Source organism: Aotus nancymaae, unplaced genomic scaffold, assembly GCF_030222135.1.
Source record: "Aotus nancymaae isolate 86718 unplaced genomic scaffold, 86718_ANA_hifiasm-v0.15.2.pri h1tg000029l, whole genome shotgun sequence".
NCBI classification, from domain to species: Eukaryota; Metazoa; Chordata; class Mammalia; order Primates; family Aotidae; genus Aotus; species Aotus nancymaae.
In genome coordinates, this window is record NW_026988442.1 from 93,987,697 (window position 1) to 94,012,193 (window position 24,497).

Here is a 24,497-nt window from a genome sequence, read left to right on the forward strand (position 1 = left end):
TAACTAGTTTTTAATAGATTCCTTAGCATTTTCCATAAACAGGATTATGCAGATGGCATTTATTTGTTTTTCTTACCTAATTGCCTGATTAGATTATCCAGCACAATGTTGAATTCAAGTGCCAAGAGTACTCCTTCTTAGACTTCTAAGTATGATATTAGCTATGAGTTTTTAGTAGATGCCCTTTATCAGGTTGAGGAAGTTTCTATTCCTAGTTGTTTAATTTTGAACATCTTTAAATTATGAAACGCTACTGGATTTTGTCAAATGTTCTTCTATGTCTATTGAGATGAACGTATAATTTTTGATCCTTTATACATTTGATTGGTAGATTTTCTTATGGTAAAACAGCCCTGCATTCCTGGGATTAATGTCAGTTGGTTACAGTGTATAACCCCTTATATAACTTGCTGGATTCCATTTGCTAGTGTTTCCTAGAGGATTTTTGTGTCTGTAGTCTTAAGGGAGGCTGGTTTGTAGTTTCCCGTACATGTAACATCTGTGTCTGGTTTTGGTATCAGGGTGATAGCGACCACGTAGAATGAGTGGAGAAGTATCTTCTCATCTTCATTGTTTTTTTTTTTTTCTGAAGACATTATGAGAAATTGGTATTAATTCATTTAAAAAAAAAAAGGTCAGTAGAAACTACCATTGAACCAAATGGGGTCAATTTTAGTTTGTGGGAAAGATAAAAATTGTTACTTAATTCTCTTGCTTGTTATAGATCTACTCAGATTTTCCATTTCTTTTTGAGGCATTTTTGATAGTTTGTACCTTTCTAGAGATTTGTCCATTTCTGTTATCAGTAATTTGAATAAAACAAGTTAGTAAATGGCTGTTCATAGTATTCTCTTGTTATACTTGTTACTTCTGTAAAGTCAGTAATCACACACATTCACATTCATTCTTAATTTTGGTAGGTTTAGTTTTCTATACCTTTTCTGGGTCATGCAGCCAAATATTTGTCAATTTTGCTAATTTTTTTTTAAACAGGTTTTGGTTTTGAATTTTTTTCTATTGCTTTTCTATTCTGTATTTTATTTTTTCATTGTCTCCTGGTTCTAAGTCCTGGCCGCTCTGCCATTTTGCTTGCTGCTACTAGCATTATGGAACAGTGAGCACTCTGCTCTTTTAATTGCTCTTCCTCCAGGCCTCCATTTTTCTCTTTGACAACACCGTAAGCATTCTAGATGCTGTAAATGGATTCCCTCAGGCGGAGTTATACCCTTCTTCGTCATGACCGGCCACTCGTCCTGGGGAGAGCCTCTGCGGGAGATAGCTGTCCTCCTCCCTGACACAGCTTCCCTACGGTGGGGCACTAGCAGGTGGGTGAGGAGGGCCCTCGTCATCTCAGCTTGTCCTTGCTGATGTGAAAGAGTCACCCCATGATAAGGGAACTTAGGAGGCAGTGACTGTGATCGTGGCCCAGGAATCTTGGCCTACTGTGCCTGGAATCAAGTTTCTGACCTATGAGTGGGCCTGGTTGTGGAGGAAAATACTGGTCTTCTCCACTGAGCCTGTCCAACCAGAGCTTATACATCACAGAGCTGAAGGAGATGAGACACCCCAGTGGCCTACTCTTCCCATTATGACAAATAGCTCTAGGCTGGGAGATGAGAGGAAAACAGTCACCTTTCTTCTTGACTGCTCTCACCTGGATTAGAACCCTGGAGTGGTTTCCATAATGCTGAACCTGAGACTGGGGGACGGAGCATGTTCTGCTTCCAATACTACTGACTCTTGCTGTTCTTGCTGACATTTAGTACGTTTTTGTAGATTTTCTTGAGTAACTGTTACTCCATTAATTCATTTGAGTCTCCACTAACTTCAAATCATAGGTTTTATTTTAAACACAAATAATTTTCCCCAGTTGAATGGTTGTTTTGTTGGGAAGAGAATGCTTCCCACTTCTCTAATATTCTGAAAGTTCTCATCCCTTTTCTTATCCTGTTAATTCCTGTAGGCTTTGTAGTAATGTCTCTTTTTAAATATCTATTAGTAATCTGTGTTTTATTTATTTCTATCAGTCTTGACCAGAGTTGGCTGGTTTTACTAATAACCAAGCTTTATTAATAACCAAACTAGATTCATTTATCTTTTTTCCATTTTACCTCTTTTTAAAAATTTATTGATTCTTTTATCATAGCAATTTTTTTTGTTTAATTTGCCTTGGTTTAATTTCCTTTTCTATTTTCTAGTTTCTTGAGATGGAAACTTAGATAATTAATGTTAAAAATTTCTCTTTTTTTTCTAATATAGTTATTTAAAACTGTAGAGTTCTCTTTAATCCCTGCTCTAACTGCACCTCACAAATTTTCATATGTATACTTTCATTGCTACTCAGTTACAAATTTCCAAATATATTCTAATTTCTGTTTCATTCTTTCTTAGACTTATAAATTATTTAACAATGCATTGTTCAATATTCAAATATCTGAAGACTTTCTAGTTGTCTTTTTTATGGACTTTAAATTTAATTCTATTTTTTCCTGAAAGCATACTCTGGTTACAATTGTTTGAAACATATGGAGACTTCCGTTACAGCTAAGCATTTGGTCTATTTTGCTGAATATTCCACATGTTCTTAAAACAAATGTTTATTCTGCAATAGTTAGACGTAGCTCTGTAGTCATCAATGAGGTTAAACTGTCTAATAGCACTTTAAAACTTTTCTCTATATTTCCTGATTTTTTTCATCTGCTTATTCTATCAATTCCTGAACCATGTGGGTAAAAATATGTGTCTTTGTGGATTTGTATATTTTCATTCTATAGTTACACTAATTTTTGCTTTATGTTATTTGTTGCTATATTATTAGAAATACTAATGTAGATGATGGGTTGATGGGTGCCAAACCACCACGGCACGTGTGTAACTATGTAATAAACCTGCATGCTCTGCACTTGTATCCTAGAACTTAAAGTAGAATAAAAAAAATTGTTAAGAATGTAAAAAAAGAAAAAGAAAAGGAACATAGAGATTTAGAAATGTCATGTCTTTCAAATAAATTGATCCATTTAATTATGTGATACTTTTATTTATCTCCCAATTTTTGCTTGTCTTGAAGTTTACTCATCTGATACTTATGTGGCTACATTAGCTTTCTTGTGACTAATATTTGCATATCACATTTTCCCAACCATTTACTTTCACACTACTTTTGTCCTTTCACCTAAACTGTGTGTTTTATAAGCAACATATTTGTTGCCATCTATCTCATCTGAAAATATGTCTTTAAATTAGATTGTTTAGCTCATTTTGATTTAATATGGTTATGGCATGAATAAGAATATTGCCTCACAGTTTGTGTTCTGTTTGCCCTTCATTTCCTTGTTTCCATTTTCCTCTTTTCTTTCGATTTAAAGCTTAGTAATTTTTATTATAATATATCATTTGTGTTCTACATGGGCTTTTTAATAATGTCCTTTAAACTTTTTTAGTGGTTATTACAATATGCATCTTTAATTTATTATATACTACTTTGAATTAGTTTTTTGTTTCAGAATCTTAGAACAATTAATTTCATTTATTCTCCCAAGTCATCTGTGCTATTTTCATATATTTTACTTCTGTATGTTATCAGTTGCAGAGTACTTCCTTTTGTTGTTCTTAACCGTCAACAGTCTTTAACATAAAAAATTTCTTCATATTTCCGTGTGTGTGTGTGTATGTGTGTGTGTGTGTGTGTGTGTGTGTGTGTGTGTGTGTTTTCTTGCTGATGCTCATTTCTTCCTGTAGAACTGTGCCTCGGGCTGGTATTATTTTTGCTCAAGTTGAGCTTTTATTATTTATTTGAGAATAAGCTTTGCTTACAAAGAAATGATCTTGGGTTTTGTTTGACTAAAGATGTCTTTATTTCAATTACAAGTTTAAATAATTTTCCACTTGATATAGAAATCTAGTTTGGACAGTTTTATTTTTAAAACTTTAAAGATGTCTTTTTATTATTTGGCTTCCATCATTTCTGTTTGTCAAGACACTTGTTAATTCTCATTGCTATTCCCATATCTTTCTGAGGGGATTAGGGGGAGTGCTGCTTTCCAGCTTTTATTTTTATTTTTAGTGTTCAGCAGCTTGATTATAGAGAGCCTATGTGTGTTTTTTTTATTATCCTGCTTGAATAATAATAAGTTAGTTGATGTCTTTTAACAGTTTTGGAAATTCTCAGCTGTTATCTCTTCAAACACATCTCCCTTTTCTTTCTCCTATATGCCTCTCTCATGCTCTGTTATTTTATTTATTTTTTTTTCTTTTTGGCCACAGTTTGGAAAATTTATTTAATATTGTCTTCTCATTAACTAATCTTTTTTTCTATGTCTTTAGTTTTGCTAAACTCCAGTTTTATTTAGTAATTTAATTAATTATTATTTATTTAATTTATTAATTTCCCATCATTTCTGATCTGAAATGTCTGTTTTTTTTTTTTTAGAATTCGATTTACATACTGAAATTCCCTATTTTCATCTTCTGTTCTAATTTTCTTATTATAGTAATAGCATCTAAAGTCCCTGCCTGCTAATTCTAATATCTGGGTCATCTATGAGTCAGCTAATTATTGAGTATTCTTTCTCTCGATTATGAATCTTAATTTTTTTGTTTATTTACACTTACAGTGGTTTTTAATTATTTGCATCTTTTATATTTTTTGATGAGGCATTATGTTTTAAAAAATTCTAGAGATGAGATAAAATATGGTTTTCCCCTAGAAGGAATCGCACTTTCTTCTGTGAGATAACTAAAATAAAGGACTGGTCACTCTGGTCTAATCAGAAATTATGCTAGTTCATGTGTGGATTACACATTTAATTAAATTTAGTTAAGTCTGCTTAAATTTTTGAGAGTGAGATATGGACTGTGTGTGTTGCAGGCCCACTTTCTAGAGGCTCTGGGAACTCCAGAATCCCAGCACTGTTTCCTGTTTTACTAGTCTAGTATCTACCCTTCCACTACGAGTTTGAAATACGTAACGCAGAAAGACGAAGGGGACCCAAGCTGTTGAGAAAGTGGCACCAGCAGACTTGCTTGGTAGAGGGTTGCCACAAATCTTCAATTTGTAAACAAAACAAAACAAACAAAAAAAGTAACATCTGGGAAGCATGCAAACTGTAATTGAATGAGGTATGCAGTCTGTGCCTGCAACTGAGAACATATCTCAGTGGAAGAGATAGAAATGTTGCTTTTTGAGAATTATAATGAAAAATAGGAATTCTCACTCGATTCGGTAGAAGAAAATTAGTCTGTTTAGCAAACATGACCCACAAACTGATGAACGTTGTGGGCAACAATGCTTCCTCCTGATGGCATGGTTGTGTTTCAGTTGCCGTTGCATCCTACTGTAATCGTGCCATTTCTTATTTGACTTAAATTATAAGACAAAATCTTAGAGGCTAGAAGTGGCTTTGGTGCTACACAGCAAACAAGTGCCAAAACCAGAAATCGAATGTCTAGGGTTTCCGACTCCCAGAGAAGGACCATATTCTTCAAACATTTATTGGACGCATTTCCAAGAAAAGTAAAGGAATAATCATACTTCAGTGCAAGAGGCACATTAAGGTGCTGTTCCAGCTCAGACCAGGGAAGTCAAAGAAAGACTTCCTGGAGAAGACTGGGTTGAGTCTTGCAGCATAAGTAGAAATTGGACACGAGTAGAAAGGTAAGAATGGTGCACAGCCAAAAGCACTGAGACGTGAAATAGTGCACTCTCTTACGTTTACTCCGGAAGGACAGGTGTGTGTAACACCTGTGGCAAGCACCCAGCCCTCACCTCCACCCATCCTGGGCCCTAGACCACCGTAGAACATATGGTCTGGCTTCTGTAGAAGCCTTTGCCATGTAAGATGACCCCCGTCCTTCCAAGCTTGTGTTAGCACCCGACAAACACGGGCGGGGGCTCCTGTGAAAACACCCTAACATCTGCTTATTTCAGGAGAAATGTAGTCATCCTTACATAATGCAGAGAGAAGTGAATTTTCTGCTGTAAGTATTGCATCAAATGGTTTGGGGCATTAAGAAGAGGGCATTTAAGTCAGAGTGGAGAGGTGGAAAGTGAGGTCCTTGGGCTGCCTCTGATGGTGTGAAGGCAGGGCAGGCTGGGAGCAGCAGGTGAGAGCCAGCGCTGGAATCAATGAAAACATTTCTGCAGCTGTGGCGCTAACTACCGTGCTTCTCAGGCACCTGCAGCTGAGGACCCTCCTGTCTTGCCTGGTTGAGAACCGCAGGCATAGTGTTTCCTCCAGGGTTTCTAACCTCCAGGCCCTATTTTCTCTGGCTAATTAGGTGAGTGCAGGGGGCTCCAGGGGAGGAGGGCATGAAAAGTCTTGATTCAGGCTCCATGTGTGAATAAACATTGTTTAGAAGGGAGATAGATATTTATACAAACTCTTACTTTAGTGATTTCATTTCTCGGTGTCAACACAAATGTTAATGGGCAAGAAAAATGTTTATTAAAAATATGAAGCAACCTAGTATTCAAATATAGGAACACGGGCAAATAAAATAGATATGATACCTCAATAAAATTTAATATCAAAAAGCCATTATAAGCACGTTTAAAATTACATTAAGACATGGGAGTTTTCATGAAATGATGCAAGGTAGAAAATTCAAAATGGAAAATTGTATCTTGAGTAAATAGTGATATTATTCAAACTATAGGTAATAACACATTAATGGGTCTTACAATCAGTTTAGTAAGTCAAAAAACTATTTTTTTAAAAAATGAAACAAAATAGAAACTATCAGAATTTATTGCAAGTAATGGGGTATTTGGCATAATTCGAATGTTTGGATGTGGGTTGTTTGTTCAACAAACCTCATGTTGAAACTTGGTCCCCAGTGTTGGAGGTGAGGCCTGACAGGAGGGGTTTCGGTCATGAGGGTGGATCCCCGTGAGTTGATTAATAATGCCCTCCCTGGGGTGGTGGATGAGTGAGTTCTTGCTCCATGAAAACTGCTTATTAAAGAGCCTGGCACCCTGCCCTGTCTTGCTTCCTCTCTTTCCACGTGATCTCTGCACACCAGCTCCCCTTCGCCTTCCACCATGAGTGGAAGCAGGCTGAGGCCCTCTCCAGGTGTCCAGGCTTGAACCTTCCAGAGAGCAGAATCATGAGCCAAATAAACCTTTTGTTTCAAATAAATTACTCAGTCTCAGGTATTCCTTTATAGCACCAAGAAATGGACTAGAACGGTATTGTTTTGAGAACTTTTTTCTGAGTAATACAAAATCTATATGTTATTGGGCTATAGTCAAAGAAATCTGAATAGCATTAGAATATATATTATGTTCTTATTTTTGTTAAAATAAATGTATAGCAAATTTAAAAGGAATATATTCCTGTCAATATATTAACAGGGATTGCTTCTGAGTGGGGGCTTACTAATGATTTGTTTCTTTATTGCTGCTTTTCTGAGACTAAATTTTTTATAAGCATGTATTAGTTTCATTCTCAAGACAAAAAACAACCTGAACACTATTATAAAGGTAAGGTAAGATATCCAATGTAGATGGCAGGTTGGTGGGTGCAGCAAACCACCATGGCACCTGTATACCTATGTAACAAAGCTGCACGTTCTGCACATGTATCCCAGAACCTAAAGTATTATTAAAAAAAAAAAAAAGAAAAAAAGTAAGGTAAGATAATACACTGATAATCACAGCATGATGAGAGGCCGTGGCTCATTTGGGGGGATTACCCTGAGTCTTATAGCTGCCATCCCTTGTAAGGTGTTAAAGAATCATTGTTTCAAAATATGTCTTCTTCCAGGAACATCATTTTATGGGAGTCTGAAAGCATTCTTATGCTTTTAAAACATAGGAATAAAAAATTGGCAAAAGAAGGGCTAGGATGCATTAGTTTTCTATTGCTGCCTAGAAAATGACCACAAGCTTAGATCACATCTCACAGCTCTGTAGGTGAGAAATCTGGTCATAGCATACAGTTCTCTGCTAACGGCCTAGGGAGGTTACAATCTAGGTGTTGGCAGAGCTGTTCTTATCTGGAGTTTGGGGTCCTCTTGCAAGCTTAGTGGCTGTGGCAAAGTTCAGTCCTTGTGGCCGTGGGGCTGAGACTCTTGTTTTCTTGCTGCTGTCAGCAGTTTGCTTCCCTCAGCACATCTTCAAAGCCAGCAGCCCAGAATTGCCTCACGCTGAATCCCTCTCACACTTCAAACCTCCCTCACGAAGAAGAGCCTTGTCTCTTGTAAAGCCTCACCTGGTTAGATCAGGCCCACTAAGCGTAAGATCCCTCTCTTAAGGTCAGCTGATTTGGGACCTTAATCACATGTGCAAAATCTCTTACTAGTAGCACCTACATTAGGATGTGATTGAATGACTGGGAGATGGTCCCTGGGAACTATTTACTTTTGAATGTTGATCTTATATCTGGGCAGAAGGTTAATCTATCTTGAGTTGTAATTTTATTAATAGTATCTTTCTAGGTAGGCTGTCGTAATCTCAAAATAAGGATGGTTTGATCACTTCTTCCAGTCTTGATACCTTTTTTTCTTTTAATTTTTACAGCCACATCTTCGATGATCACATTTTTTCAAACTGTAAATGTTATACATGCATTGGTTAAAAAAAATTTAAACTACAGAGAATAGAATGAAAGAAAATAAAAACCCAAATGCTACTACCATAGTAGACTATTGCTAAAATTTTGTTTTTACTATTTAAATTAAAAAATTATTTACAGTAACATTTACTGTCTTGGGGAGTACAGTTTTGTGATTTTTGACAAATACATAGAGTCTTGAAACCACCACTGCCATCAGAACATGGGAAAGTCCCTCATTCCAAATTATTTCTTCGTGCTGTGGCTTTGTAAGCAAATCCTCCTTCTACCTCCAATCTTTGATAACTATGAATATATTCTCTCTCCTTGTGCCTTTTCCAGAATGCCATATAAATGGAAACATATACCATATAGACTTCTGAGTCTAGGTTTTTTAACTTACAATAATGCTTTTGAGATTTATCCATTGTTGGATATATCAATCATTTATTACTTTGAATGTTTAATAGTATTGCCTTGTATGGATATAACACAGCTTGTTTATTCAACCATTGAAGGACATTTGAATTGTTTTCAATGTATTACAATAAAAAGTAATGCTGCCATAAATATTCACATACAGGCTTTCGTGTGAACATAATTTTTCATTTCTCTGTGTTAAAAACTTTAGTGGGATTGCGGAGTCATACGGTAAGTGTATATTTGAAATACAGGAAACAACGTACTGTTATCCACAGCGTCTTTACCGTTTTGCCTTCTCTCCAGCGGTGTATGAGAGTTCTAAATGCTCTGCACCCTTCCAGCACTTGGAGTTGTTCGATATGTATTTTACATTTTAACTACTTTAATAGGTGAATAATGGCATCTTATTGTGATTTTTAAATAACTTTAAAAAATTTATAAAAAGCATTTTATTTTAGAACACTTTTAGATTTACAGAAATATTGTAAAGATACTACAAATGGTCCCTGACTTGATGATTCTACTTATGATTTTTCAACTTTCCAATGACACAAAAGCAATACACATTCAGCAGAAACCCTACTTCAAGTACCCATACAGCCATTCTGTTTTTCACTTTCAGTACAGTATTCAATAAATTATATGAGATATTCAACACTTTATTATAAAATAGGCTTTGTGTTAGATGATTTTGCCCAGCTGTAGGCTATTATTGCAAGTATTCTGAGCACATTTGAGGTAGGCTGGGCTAAGCTGTGCCCAGCTGTGTTTGGTAAGTTAGGGGTATTAAATGCATTTTTGATTTATGATATTTTCAGCTTGCAATGGGTTTATCATAACTTGAGTAGCATCTATGTAGAGAATGACCATATACTCTCAATTATTATTTGTTTGATATTTTTCACATGATTTGACTGGGCTAACATGTTTTTGGGAAAAACCTCAGAGATGAAATATTATTTTCACTGCATCATATCAAATGTACATCCAATCAGATGACTTATTGTTGATGTTAACCTTGACTATCTGACTGACAGAGTGGTTGTCAGCCTTCTCCACTGTAAAGTTACTTTTTTTTTTCCTTTTCATACTGAATGCTTTGGAAAAAGGTCACTCAATTTGTTACTGTTTTGGCATTTGAGATCTCTTTCTCTTGGCTCCTGTGTCCCTCTGAAATATTCATCATCACTGCGGTGTTTTGTATAAAATGTTTTCTTAGCACTTCCTTACTTTCTGACACTAAATATGCTTTATGTTCATCTCGTATATTTCCTGTTTCTCTTCTAGGATCAGTCATTTCTCCAAGGAGCCGTTTCCTTCTCTTGTAGAATTGTGTTAAAAGCCAAGATCTGGGGCTAGGTTGCTCACTGGTATGGGGGTTTTGTTGCTATTAATTCCTCTGAGGTGACGGAGCAAGGAAATGCATGTGTGTATACTAAACCATGTATATACGCTTATCTATAAATATTTCTATATGTAACTATCTGAATGTATATTAAGCTATGCACGAGCTCACAGTGATGTCTCTATCAGTTACCACATGGATCATGTGGAACCTGGCTCCCACCAACAGCCATCCATTTGCTTAATTGCTCAAGTCTAGTATACATGTGTAGTGGTATCAGAAGTGTTAACCTTATCCCTGCCAAAGTGAAAAATGCACTGGACAGTTAACAAGAAGGGAATACTTTATTCAAGACTATCACAGTGAGGAAAAGCACCAAACTCAACTCCACTGGGCAAAAGATGCAGGGTTGTTGAGCGCTGAGTGAGCTGGCGGAAACATACCGGACAGTCTTAGTGGGATGGTTGCTCAATAGGACGTTTCAAGCACATTGAGTTATTCCTGTAGTCTCAATATCAAATACGTTTCTCTGTGATTAAGGTTTACTAATTGGCACTAATCAAAGTTAGACTCCTACTCTTCCAGAGAGTGGAAGACCGGGGTTTCCAGGTTCTGAAAAAGGCATTTTTTGAATTACAAAACTGGTAAGAAACTGAAAGAAGATTCACATATACTTCAAAAGAGGCAGAGGAAACTTTTACAATTAGGAACTTTCTGAAGTGAATCTTCTAAGGAAAGGAAGGTCATAGCCCTAGAGGCAGGAAGAAGCCCCTCTAAACTTTAGCCAACCTGAGCGAAACAGTAAGGCTGCCTTGGGTACTCCAGTGAGAATCATTTTTATCTGTAAGAGTAGAATACTTATGCACAAGTTCTTTTGCCATTACAACATGCCACACATTTCGAAAATCACTTAGGTCAGTAACTCCCCCAAGCCTCCTTCAGTGAGGTAGTTTCATATATATATATATATATTTTGAGATGGAGTTTCGCTCTTGTTACCCAGGCTGGAGTGCAATGGCGCGATCTCGGCTCACCGCAACCTCCGCCTCCTGGGTTCAGGCAATTCTCCTGCCTCAGCCTCCTGAGTAGCTGGGATTACAGGCACGTGCCACCATGCCCAGCTAGTTTTTTGTATTTTTAGTAGAGACGGGGTTTCACCGTGTTGACCAGGATGGTCTCGATCTCCTGACCTCGTGATCCACCCGCCTCGGCCTCCCAAAGTGCTGGGATTACAGGCTTGAGAGTTTCATATATTTGTAACAGAGTTAAATTGTTTCGTCACATTCTCTGTTCCATCCTGGGATTTTGTTTTTCTGAATTTTGCATGTATTAGGGTTTATTCTCTGTGTGGTTAAATTCTATGGATTTTAAAAACAAATAAGGCTATGGATCTACTATATTAGTTGCTAAGGCTGCCATAACAAAATACAACAGACTGGAGGCATAGACAACACAGATTTATATTCCCATAGATCTGGAGGCTGGAAGTCTGAGATCAAGCTGTCAGCATGGTTGGTTTCTCTTGAGGCCGCTCTCCTTGGCTTGCAGATGTCTGCTGCTTCCGGTGTCCTCACATTGCAGTCCCTTTGTATTGTTTGTGTCTTAATTTTCTCTTCTTATAAGGACACCAGTTATATTGAATTAGGGTCCACTCAAATGGCCTCATTCTAACTTAGTCATCTTATTTTGAGATGGAGTTTTGCTCTTTCACCTAAGCTGGAGTGAAGTGGCATGATCTTGGCTTTCTGCAACCTCCGCCTCCCAGGTTCAAACAATTCTTCTGCCTCAGCCTCCCAAGTAACTGGGATTACAGGCACCTGCCACCACGCCCAGATAATTTTTGTATTTTTAGTAGAGACAGGGTTTCGCCATGTCGGCCAGACTGTTCTTGAACTCCTGACCTCAGGTGATCCAGCCACCTCAGCCTTCCAAAGTGCTAGGATTACAGGTGTGAGCCATCACGCCCGGCTGAACTTAACCACCTTTTAAAATACCCTCTCTCCAAGCACAATTCAGCCCATAACATCTACCAGTACAGTTTCATACAGAAGAATTACACTGCCTTAAAAAAATTCTTTTTGTCTTACACATTCCACTTTTCCTCCAATCCAAACCCTTGGAAACGACTGACGTTTTATGGTCTAAATAATTTTGCCTTTTCTGAAATGATATATAATGGAATTACACTGTATGTGGTCTTTTCAGACTGCCTTCTTTCACGTAACAATATATATTCAAGATTCATCTATATCTTTTTGTGGCTTGATAGCTCATTTCTTTTTATTGATGATTCTTTTTATCCATCTGATGAATGTACCAGTTTATTTATTCACTCACTGAAGAATATCTTCCTTGCTTCTAGTTTTTGGTGATTATGCATAAAGCTGCTGTAAACATTTTTGTGCAGTTTGGTATACAGACAATGTTTTCAAATAAATTGGTTAAATACTTAGGAACAAGATTGCTGGATTTTATGGTAAAATTAGGTATAGCTTTGTAAATGCTACGAAACTGTCTTCCACAGTATGAATAGCTATGCAACAATTTTTCATTCTTAGTGTTTGAATGAGAGTCTTTTTTTACTCCACAACCTTGTTAACATTTGGTATTGTCAAGATTTTTAGATTCTAATCATTTTAATAGGTGTATGAGAATATCTTCTTGTTGTTTTAGTGTAAAATTCTCTAATGCCAAATAATGTTGAACATCTTTTTATATACTTATTGATCATCTATTGTGTAGCTACTTTGGTGAGGTGTCTGTTCAGATATTTTGTTCATTTTTAAAATTTGTTTTACTGTTTTTTTAATTGTTGAGCTTCAAGAGTTTTGTGTGTTTTGAAGACAAGTACTTTATTCAATATGTGTGTGTCACATTTTTCCCGAGTCTGTAACTTGCTATTTTATCCTCTTAGTATTGTTTTCATAGAGTGAAGCTTTTAACTTTAATAAAGTTACACCTATCACTCTTTTTTCTTTCAAGGATCATTGTTTTATTGTTGCATGTAAAGACCCTCCATCCAACCCAAGGGAACTTAGATTTCTCCTGTTTTCTTCGAGAAGTTCTCTAGTTTTTGAGTTTCACATTTAGGTCTATGATACAGTTTGAGCTAATGTTTGCAGACATTCTAAGGTCTGCGTGTGGTTTCATCTTTTTCTTTTGCATTTGTTCTCTTAATCTGTATGTGCCTTCTTTCCTCGGTATCACACTGTCTTGATTCCTGTAGTCTCAATATCAAATAACTGAGTCCTCCAGCATTATTCTTCTTCAGGATTGTGTTAATTGCTCTAGGTCTTTTGCCTTCCCATGTACACTTTAAAATTTGATTGCTGATATTTACAAAAAAGGTTGCTTGCATATAGAATTGCAAGGAATCCCACTAGCCAAAACAATCTTGCAAAAAGAAAAAAAAAAAGAACAAAGTTAGAGGAGTAATACTTCGTGATTTCAAAACATACTACAAAGCTGCAGCAATCTAAAAGGTTTGATACTGTAATAAAACTAGACCTATAGACCAGTGAAATAGAACTGAGAGCCCCAAAAGAAGCCCTTACATTAATGGCCAATTGATTTTCAACAAGTGTGCCGAGATCATTTAATGGTGAAAGAATAGCATCTTGAACAAACTATGCTGGGACAACTTTATATCCACATTCAGTAAAATGAATTGGATTCCTATTTCATACCATATATAAATTAATTCAAAGTAGAACAAATACCCAAATATAAGGGCTAAGTTATAAAACTCCTGGAAGAAAACATGAAATTAATTATTCTTGACGTTAGATTTGGTAAAGGATTTCTAAATATGACACCAAAAGCAAGAACAACAGAGGCAAAAATAGATAAACTGAATTTCATTAAAATAAAAAACTTTAGCCATAAAATGACACTATCAAGAAACTGAAAAGAAAATCTACAACATGATGATTCACTATCCAGTATATATAAAGAACTCATAGAACTCAAAAACAATAAGGCAAATATCCGCCCCCCTCCCACAAAAAAAGAAATCTGGACAAAAACTTGAATAGATATTTCTCCAAAAATACACAAATAGACAAAAGAAAAATTGAAAAGATGCTGAATGTTATTAGTCTTTAAGAAAATGTAAATCAAAAGCAAAATGAGATGTCAGTTCACACGCACCAGGGTAACTATAATAATAATTCTAAAAAACAACAATTGGCAAGGATGTGGAATAATTGAAATTCTTAGAGAATGCTAGAAAGAATGAAGAGTGGCTTACCTGCCATGGAAAACAATTTGGCAGTTCCTTAAAAAATTCAACAGAAATACTTGTATGATCCAGGGATTTCACTCATAGAAATAGACCAGAAAGAACTGTAAATGGATATTCAAACAAATTCTTGTACACAAATATTTATATCAGCACTTTTCACAACAATCAAAAGATGGAGATAACCAAAATGCGCATCAGTGGATGAGTAGATGAACAAAATTTGGTTGATCAATGCAATAAAATATTATTAATCCATAATAAAAAATTAAGGACTAATACATGTTACAATGTGAAAGAATCTCAAACACTTTATGGCAATTGAAAGATATCAGACACAAAAGATCACATATTATGTGATTCAATTTATTCACAATATCTAGAAAGGTAAATCCACAGATAGAGAAAACATACTAGTGGTTACCAGTGGCTGGGGCGAATGGGAAGAAAAATGGGAAGTAACTGCTTAAGAAGTAAGGATCTTCTTTGGGGATGATGAAAATGTTCTGGAGTTTCAATGTGGGAAGATGAAAAATGTTCTGGAGATGGAATGTGGTGATGGTTGCCCAGTACTGCGAATGTGCTAAGTGGCACTAAATTGAACACTTTAAAATGGCTAATTTTATGTTGCATGAATTTTATTTCAATTTAAAACAAAAGAAAGCTTACAGGAATTTTGACTGGGACTGCATTGAACATATAGATCGTTTTGGAAAGAAGTGTTATATTAACAATATTGAGATTTAAAAGCATAGAATATTTCTCCATGTATTTATTCATGTAGACCTTCTTTATTTCTTTCATTAATGTTTTTTCATGTTCTGTATATAGACCCTGCACATATTTTGTTAGACTTATACATAAGCATTTTAATTATTTTGTTGCAAGTGTAAATGATTTTTTTTTTCAATTTTTTCATTGCTGGTGTAAACAAAAGCAATTCCAAAAATATTTAGCTTGTATTCTGCAGCTTTGCTGAAGAATGGTACTTGGTACTTACAGTTTAAAGATATTTTGTTGATTCTTTGGAAACTTCTACATAGACAATCAGGTCATTTGAGAATAAATAAATTTTATTTATATATTTCCAATGTGTAGATTTTTATTTCTTTTTTTTAATAGCTAGAACTTTCAATATGTTATCACAGTGTTAAGAAACAATACCTGGATGGACAGCAAGATGGCCAGTGAGAGCAAAGAAGAAGGTGGGTGATTTCTGCATTTCCAGCTGAGCTTTCCAGTTCATCTCACTGGGACTGGTTATTCAGTGGGTGCAGCCTATGAAGGGCGAGCAGAAGCAGGGTGGGGCATCACCTCACCCAGGAAGCAGAAGGGGTCAAGGAACTCCCTCCCCTAGCCAAGGCAAGCCATGAGGGACTGTACCATGAAGAATGGTGCATTCTGGCTCAGATACTATGCTTTTCCCATAGTTTTCACAACCTGTAGACCAGAAAATTCCCTCGGGTGCCTATACCACCAGGGCCACGGGTTTCAAGCACAGAACTGGGGGGTCACTTGGGCAAACACTGAGCTAGCTGCGGGAGTTTTTTTTTTTTTTTTTTAATATACCCCAGTGGCACCTGAAATGCCAGTGAGACAGAACCGTTCACTCCCCTGGAAATGAGGCTGAAGTCAGGGAGCCAAACAATCTTTCTCAGCAGATCCTACCCCCACAGAGCCCAGCAAGCTAAGACCTACTGGCTTGAAATTCTCACTGCCAGCACAGTAGTCAGAAGTCGACCTGGGATGCTCGAGCTTGGTGAGGGGAGGAGCATCTGCCATTACCGAGGCTTGAGTAGGTACTTTTCCCCTCACAGTGTAAACAAAGCAGCTGGGAAGTTTGAACTGGGTGGAGCCCACCATAGCTTGGCAAAGCCACTGTAGCCACGCTGCCTCTCTCGATTCCTCCTCTCTGGGTGGAGCATCTCTGAAAAGAAGGCAGCAGCCCTAGTCAGGGGCTTATAGATAAAACTCCCATCTCCCTGGGACAGAGCACTTGGGGGAAGGGGCGGCTGTGGGCACAGCTTCAGCAGACTTAAACACTCCCGCCTGCCAGCTCTGAAGAGAGCAGCAGATCTCCCAGCACAGTGCTTTGAGCTCTGCTATGGGACAGACTGCCTCCTCAAATGGGTCCCTGACCCCCTTGCCTCCTGATTTGGAGACATGTCCCAGCAGGGGTTCAGAGAAACCTCGTACAGGAGAGCTCTGTCTGTCATCTGGCAGGTGCCCCCCTGGGATGAAGCTTCCAGAGGAAGGAACAGGCAACAATCTTTACTGTTCTGCAGTCTCCACTGGTGATACCCAAACAAACAGGGTCTGGAGTGGACTTCCAGCAAACGCCAGTGGAACTGCAGCAGAGGAACCTGACTGTTAGGAGGAAAACTAACAAACAGAAAGGAATAGCATCAACATCAACAAAAGGATGGCCACACAAAAACCCCATCTGAAGGTCACCAATGTCAAAGACCAAAGGTGGATAAATCCATGAAGAAGAGGAAAAACCAGAACAAAAAGGCTTAAAATTTCACAAGACCAGTATGCCTCTTTTCCTCCAGCGGATCACAACTCCTCACCAGCAAGCGAACAAAACTGGATGTAGAATGAGTTTCACAAATTGACGGAAGTAGGCTTCAGAAGATGGGTAATAAACTCCTCCGAGCTAAAGGAGCATCTTCTAACCCAATGTAAGGAAGCTAAGAACCTTAAAAAACGGTTAGAGGAATTGCTAACTAGAATAACCAGTTTGGAGAAAAGCATAAATGACATGATGGAGCTGAAAGACACATCATGAGAACTTTGTGAAGCATACGCAAGTATCAGTAGTCCAATGATCAAGCAGAAGAAAGGATATCAGAGACTGAAGATCAATTCAATGAAATAAAGTGTGAAGACAAGGTTATAGAAAAAAGAATGAAAAGGAATGAACAAAGCCTCCAAGAAATGTGGGACTATGTGAAAAGACCAAACATACCTTTGATGGGTGTATCTGACAGTGACGCAGAGAATGGAAGCAAGTTGTAAAACACTCTTCAGGATATTATCCAGGAGAACTTCCCCAACCTAGCAAGACAGGCCCACATTCAAATTCAGGAAATACAGAAAACACCACAAAGATGCTTTTCAGGCAGAACAACCTCAAGACACATAATTGTCAGATTCATCAAGGTTGAAATAAAGGAAAAAATGGTAAGGTCAGCCAGAGAGAAAGGTCAGGTTCCCACAAAAAAAGAGCCCATCAGACTCACAACTAAGCTCTTGGCAGAAACCCTACAAGCCAGAAGAGAGTGGGGGCCAAAGTTCAACATTCTTAAAAAAAAAAAAAAGAATTTTCAACCCAGAATTCCACATCCACGCAAACTAAGCTTCATAAGTGAAGGAGAAATAAAATCCTTTACAGACAAGCAAATGCTGAGAGATTTTGTCACTACCAGGCCTGCCTATAAGAGCTCCTGAAGGAAGCACTAGATATGAAAAGAAAAAATTAGTACCATCCACTGCAAAAACATGCCAAATTGTAAAAACCATCCACGCTCTGAAGAAACTGCATCATAACAAGCAGTCTCTCAGACCACAGTGCAATCAAATTAGAACTCAGGATTAAGAAGCTCACTCAAAACCACACAACTGCATGGAAACTGAACAACCTGCTTCTTAATGACTACTGGGTAAATAACGAAATTAAGGCAAAAATAAATAAGTTATTTGAAACCAATGAGAATGAAGACACAACATACCAGAATCTCTGGGACACATTTAAAGCAATGTGTATAAGAAAATTTTTAGCACTAAATGCCCACATCAGAAAGCAGGAAATATCTAAAATTGACACCCTAACATCACAATTAAAAGAACTAGAGAAGCAATAGCAGACAAATTCAAAAGCTAGTAGAAGACAGGAAGTAAATCAGAGCAGAACTGAAGGAGATAGAGACACAAAAAACCCTTCAAAAAATCAGTGAAATCAGGAGCTGGTTTTTTGAAAAGATCAACAAAATAGATAGACCACTTGCAAGACTAATAAAGAATAAAAGAGAGAAGAATCAAATAGATGCAATAAAAAATGATAAAGGGGATATCACCACAGCCCACAGAAATACAAACTGCAACCAGAGAATACTATGAACACTTCTATGCAAATAAACTAGAAAATCTAGAAGAAATGGATCAATTCCTGGAAACATACACCATCCCAAGACTGAAACAGGAAGAAGTTCAATCCCTGAATAGACCAATAACGAGGTCTGAAATTGGCCAACGGTTCTGAGTATTTCTTCCTCTCTCCCTATTTCTGCTATCCTTCCTTCTCTCCTTCTCCTTCTTCTTTTTCTTTTCTGATTCTAATTTTCCTGTTGATTTTGTAAGTTTTAATGAACTCTTCTTCACATTTGCTGATTATTTTCTGTGTTGTCTAATCACTTGATGACATTATCAAAAACATTCTTTTCTTATGTCACAGTGCTTTTGATTTCTAGCATTTCCATTTGATTCTTTCTTAAATTTTTTATCTCCCTTCTTGAATAACCCATCTGTTTTTGCACTGTGTCTCTTATTTAAATTAGGGCTTTTAATGTCTTCATTATAGCTATTTTAAATTCACTACCTGGTAATTCCAACAATTGTTTCATATGTGAGTTATGGTTCTGGTGCTTATTTCGTTTCTTTAACTTTGTTCTATTTTTTTTTCTTGCTGTACAGGAAAGGATTAATTCAGCAGGTTGTGTTGTTTCAAACCTTACACATTCCCAAAAAAGGCTAGATTCAGTACTGGCACTTGACTGGCTCCTGGGAAATGTGCTTTGAGCCCTGAGAATATTCTGGCTCATAAGAATGTTGAATGCTGGAAGTGTGGGACTGTGTGGTTCCAGTTTGATCAGATAGTTTATGCTAACGTGCATTTTATGGTGAACACATGTTTTTGCTCTGGGAGACTGGAGTCCAGGTAGCTGCAGTCAGTCATGTAGAGACTGTATACCTGCGTGCTGGACTCCCAGTAAGAACCCTGGACATCCATGCTGGGATGAGCTTTCCTGGCTGACAAAACATAGCCTGTGTTGTCACACATCATTGCTGGGAGAATTAAGCATGTTCATGTAGCTCTTGGACTTTACCCCTGTGTCTTTTTTTTTTTTTTTTTTTTTTTTTTTGCTGATTTTTATCTGTATTCTCTCTCAGTGATAAACTATAACCACAAGTATAATAGCTTATCTGAGTCCTGTAGCCCTTCTAGCAAATCATTGAGCCTGAAGGCAGCATTTAGAAACTCCAACACACTTGCAGTTTACCATGTTTCATAATATCATTAAAAGTTGGACATGTTGTATTGGTAATAGCAACTGTTTTATTTTTTTCAATTGCAGTTCCATCCTGTGAAGATGGTTTCTCATAATAATAATAACTTAGGTGTGTATATAACTAGATTGGCCATTATCTTTTCTCTGTATGTGGAAGAAAATGTTCATGCTGTCTTGGATTATTTCTCTCAAATAATGCAAGGATTTAAAGTGCTTAATTATTACCCTCTCTTATCATACATGTGTAGTACATTATTTTCTCCTCATTTTAAATCTCTCAAATTAAGCATCACTGTGGTTGTCACTGTAATTTTATAAAGTCAATTATTATTTAGATTTACTCAGCTATTTGTCAGTTTCTTTACTGAGTTTTTCATTATATTATTTCCTTTAAAATAAATTTTTATCTTATTAAATTTCATTATTTAGGTTGTTTTGACTAGAATTTGTGAGTAGTAAGTAAAGTCTCTCTCATACACACATGCACACAAATACACACATATACATATATATCCTACCGGTTATATATAAACATATATGTCCATATCTGTGTGTGTGTGTGTATATATATATATGCATATAATTTGTTATAAGGAGTTGGATGTTGGGTCATGTATTAGTCCATTCCTACACTGCTATAAAGACACACCTGAGACTGGATAGTTTATGGAGAAGAGAAGTTTCTTTGACTCACAGCTCCACAGGCTGTATAGAAGGCATGGTTAGAAAGCCTCAGGAAACTTACAGTCGTGGTGGAAGGTGAAGGAGAAGCAAGCACAGTCTTCACATGGCAAAGTAAGAGAGAGAGAGAGAGAGGAAACGGGAAAGTGCTACACATTTTTAAGCAACCAGATCTTGTGAGAACTCACTCACCATCCTAAGAACAGCAAGGGGGAAATCTGCCCCCATGATCCAATCACTTCCCACCAGATCCTTCACCCACCACTGAGAATTACAATTCAACATGAGACTTGGGTGGGACAAAGACTCAAGCCGTATCAGGTCACATAGAGACTGGCAAGTCCAAACCTGCAAAATTGCTGTCCCAGCTTGAGTCCAAAGGCTGGAAGCTGCTGTAGAATTGGGAAATGCTCTTGACCCAGTTCAAAGGCTGTCAGGCAGGAAGAGCCAGTGCATGAAAGGTGATCATGCAGGAGAATTCTGTCTTATTTAGAAAAAGATCAGCCTTTTGTTCTATTCGGGTCTTAAACTGACTGAGTATGGCTCACCCACACTATGAAGGGCAATCTTTTTCACTCAGTCTTCTGATATAAATGTTAATCTCACCCAAAATTACCCTCACAGAAAGACATTGAGTAATGTTTGACCAAATATCTCAGCACCCTGCACCCAGTCAAGTTGACACATAAAATTAACCATCACAGTACCAGCCAGTAGCAAATCCAAATGTAATTTCAAGTGTAAACCAGCTTATATTATGTATTTTAGGGGGCATTTCTCTTATTACCTACCCTGAGCCCAGGTGAAATGAGCTAAGTTTGTGAGTTTGGTTTTGTTTGTTTTCATAATCTACTTATGCTGTGAGCTAATTATTATAAATTTGATAATTTACTAAAGATACAGATATATTTAGATAATTGTCTTAGTTCCAATTCCCTATCTAATACTCCTCCAATATGAAGTCTACTATCTCCAAGAAGGTTCTAAATCTCAGTTCTTGGGTTGCGAAGACTGGTGATCTCACTATTTTATCCCTTCTCGAGGGTATTTGCTGCATTAGCTCTGGTGTTTATTGGTCTGTTTCATCTTCTTTCTCCTAGACGCTGAGGATTTCGCTATCACATTCTTTTGTGCAAGCTAAATTCTGCATTTAATGTAGTATTTATTAAATAGTTCTCTAGCATTTCTAGATGTATGTAGAATTAAATTTTCAGGATATTTATTGTTCTCTTATGCTAATACCCAAAGCCAAATCAATTATTGTTATAATTTTGGGAACAATTGTGGGCATTATTTTCCACACAAATATGTTACCATGTTCTGAAGCTCATGGAGTAGAACGAGTAGTTTCTGCAAATAGCTGAACCAAATCATAATCCCATTCAGTTTATTATTTAATGTAACATTTCTGAATTCTGGCATTCCAAACTTGAATTTTTTAGCACAGTTTAATTCTTTAATTGTAAAACTGCATATGGATAATTTGGCAAACATATTTTCCTTTGTTTATTCTTCAATATATAATTATGATTAAAGAGTAGATGAATATTTTCACTTAGTTTATTCAAAAAGAATGTATGCTTAATGTTTTTATAGTATTTACTAGAAAACAAAATCACAACCTTTAATAAAACCTCTTGATACATGTATGATGTACAGCAGCCTGTATTTTAAAAGCCAACTGCGGAAGTAAGCTTTTATTTTCGAGGATAATATATTATTCCCTGTATGGTCACCCTGGACAGAGAATGATGAAATACTCCTTGCCTCAATTCCTGCTGAGTCCCTTGTATGGAGACTTTTAATTAGATTCTGGGGCTGGTTTGATCTTCCATAGAGAGGAAAGATTGCTGAATGCAGTTATTCATTGCAGAGATAAAGTTCACAGCAGCTGGGAGATCCAACTGGGAAATTGTAGAAAGATGGATTCCAACATGCTATTTTCAGGAGAAGTAATTATCCCAAATTTAACAGGAATAGCCCAGAGTTACCTGTGATGCTCAGAAAATTAAAAATAGGGCTACTTAAGAAACACTTACTATATAAACTACTTCATAATGGATTTTTATTTCCATAAAACTATAAGGTATATTAGAGTTCCCATGTATCCTAGACCCATTGTTATTAATATTTGTATGCTAAATTTTTATAACTAAAGTCCACGTTTATTCAAAATTCTTTGGTTTTACTTTACTGTCACAGGATCTTCTGCAGGATAACACATTACATGTAGTCACCAAGTCACCTTCGCCCTTCTTGGCTTTTAGGTTCCCAGACTTTCCTTGTTTTTGATGACAGGACTTTTAGAGTATAGGTTATGGCATTTGTCTCATGTTTTTCTCATGAATAAGTTGGAATTATGAGTCTTTAGGAGGAAGACCACAGATATAAAGTTCAATTTTTATCACATCATATCAAGGGTAGACACTATCATGGTGACTTATCACTGTTGAAGTTCATCTTGATTACCTGGCTAAGGAAAGGTTGTGATGTTATTCTTTTTCCCCTTTTCAATACCATACTCTTTGGAAAGAAGTCACTATGCACAGTCTGCATATGAGGAGTGGGAAGCTATTCCTCACTACCTGAAGGTGTAGTACTTCCATAAATCCTTTGAAATTATGCTTGGGAGGTTTGTCCACACTCCTTTTTATTTATTAATTCAATTATTTATGTATGTCAGTATGAACTCACGCACATTTATGCTATGCTATCAGTTATACTCTAATACTACCTTGTTTATTTTTTTCCCAACTTGTTTCAGCTTTGGCCATTGGAAGTGCTTTCTGTTGGCCGTATGCCTCTTTGACATACTCCTATCTTTGTGATTTGTTATACTACTTCCTTACTTTCTGAAAAATACAGACTCAAATGTATATTTCCTCACCCAGTCCCAGAATCAGTCATTTATCCAAGGATTCATTTTATTTTTTTAATTGAAGAATGGTATTAGAAACCAAAATCTGAGCACTCAGTGTGCTCATTGTTCCTGGTGTGCTATTACTTCTTACTTCTAGGCTTTCTCAGCTGATAGAGAAAGGCAATATATGCATGTGTGTCCAACTCATATACATACATATATCAATAAACATTTTTTATCATCTGTGTCTGTATAAAAATGAACATTTGTTCACATTGATATCTCCAGCTCCACTGTGATTCATTACCACATTGATCACTCTAGACTTCTCCATCTGCTTATCTGTAATCTCCCATTCCAACAGTGAGAAACTTGGCTCCATCTGCATTACATTAACTTAATTTTTCAATTTTAGTATACATGTATAGTAGTTGCAGAATTGTTTAACCATACCCCATATAAAACTATGTTATCAATTATATTACTCTTATACAGTTCCATTTGTCTTTGAAGATTCTACATATTTCCAAAGTTACTTAGATTAGTTACTTTTCTCACATTCCCTTCAGTAATAGGCATTTATTTCTACTACTGTAACAGAATTATGTTGTCACCTTCTGCATTTCTTTCTGAAATGTGTCAACCACCTGATATTAAAAAATTTGCATACACAAATGTTCACACTTTCAGCTGCAAAATGATACAGGGTTTAAAAACTGTTTAGTATTGTGTATCTATCATTACAGTGTTATACAAAATAGTTTTACTACCCTAATAAAAGTTTCCTGTTAATCTCCTATTGAATACTGTTCCTTCTGAAACTGTGACAATGACAGATCACTTTAACTTCTCTGTAGTTTTGTATTTTCCACTATGCCAATAAATGGAATCATGTAGTATGCAGCCTTTTTAAGCTGACTTCTGTCATGTAGAAATATGAATTTAGATTTATCCATTTCTTTAATGACTTGATAGCTCATTCCTTTTATTGATGAAAAGTGTTGTATTTTATGAACATAACACCATTTGTTTATCTACTCTCCTATTGAATATTGGCTGTTACCAGTTTTTGAAGATTATGAATATAGCTGCTGTAAATATTCAC